The sequence below is a fragment of the Herpailurus yagouaroundi genome, unplaced genomic scaffold (assembly GCF_014898765.1).
Source record: "Herpailurus yagouaroundi ecotype Mexico unplaced genomic scaffold, PumYag 66814, whole genome shotgun sequence".
Taxonomy (NCBI): domain Eukaryota; kingdom Metazoa; phylum Chordata; class Mammalia; order Carnivora; family Felidae; genus Herpailurus; species Herpailurus yagouaroundi.
Genome location: NW_024419703.1, coordinates 1 through 288, shown reverse-complemented (window position 1 = coordinate 288; position 288 = coordinate 1).

Below are 288 nucleotides of genomic sequence, written 5' to 3'. Positions count from 1 at the left end.
TATATTTGGATTAAGCATTTCAGCAGTATATGATAAAAAGAATGGGATAAGACACATCCTCAAGACTCTGGATTGGCTATTTGTAATACAGTATAAATGTAATATAATTAAGCCTTTAGGGGATTATTCTTGAAGTTTTCAAAAGTTTTGAATGTCTTTCCCCTGAAGCAATTTAAAGCTATGGCTTAGAAAAGGGTATAAGTCCCTTAGAGCAAGAAATATTTAAATTGCCTTCCTGAGCCTGGAGAAAATTCTTTAGATAATTTCCTGAGTCTTCATCTTAGGGCA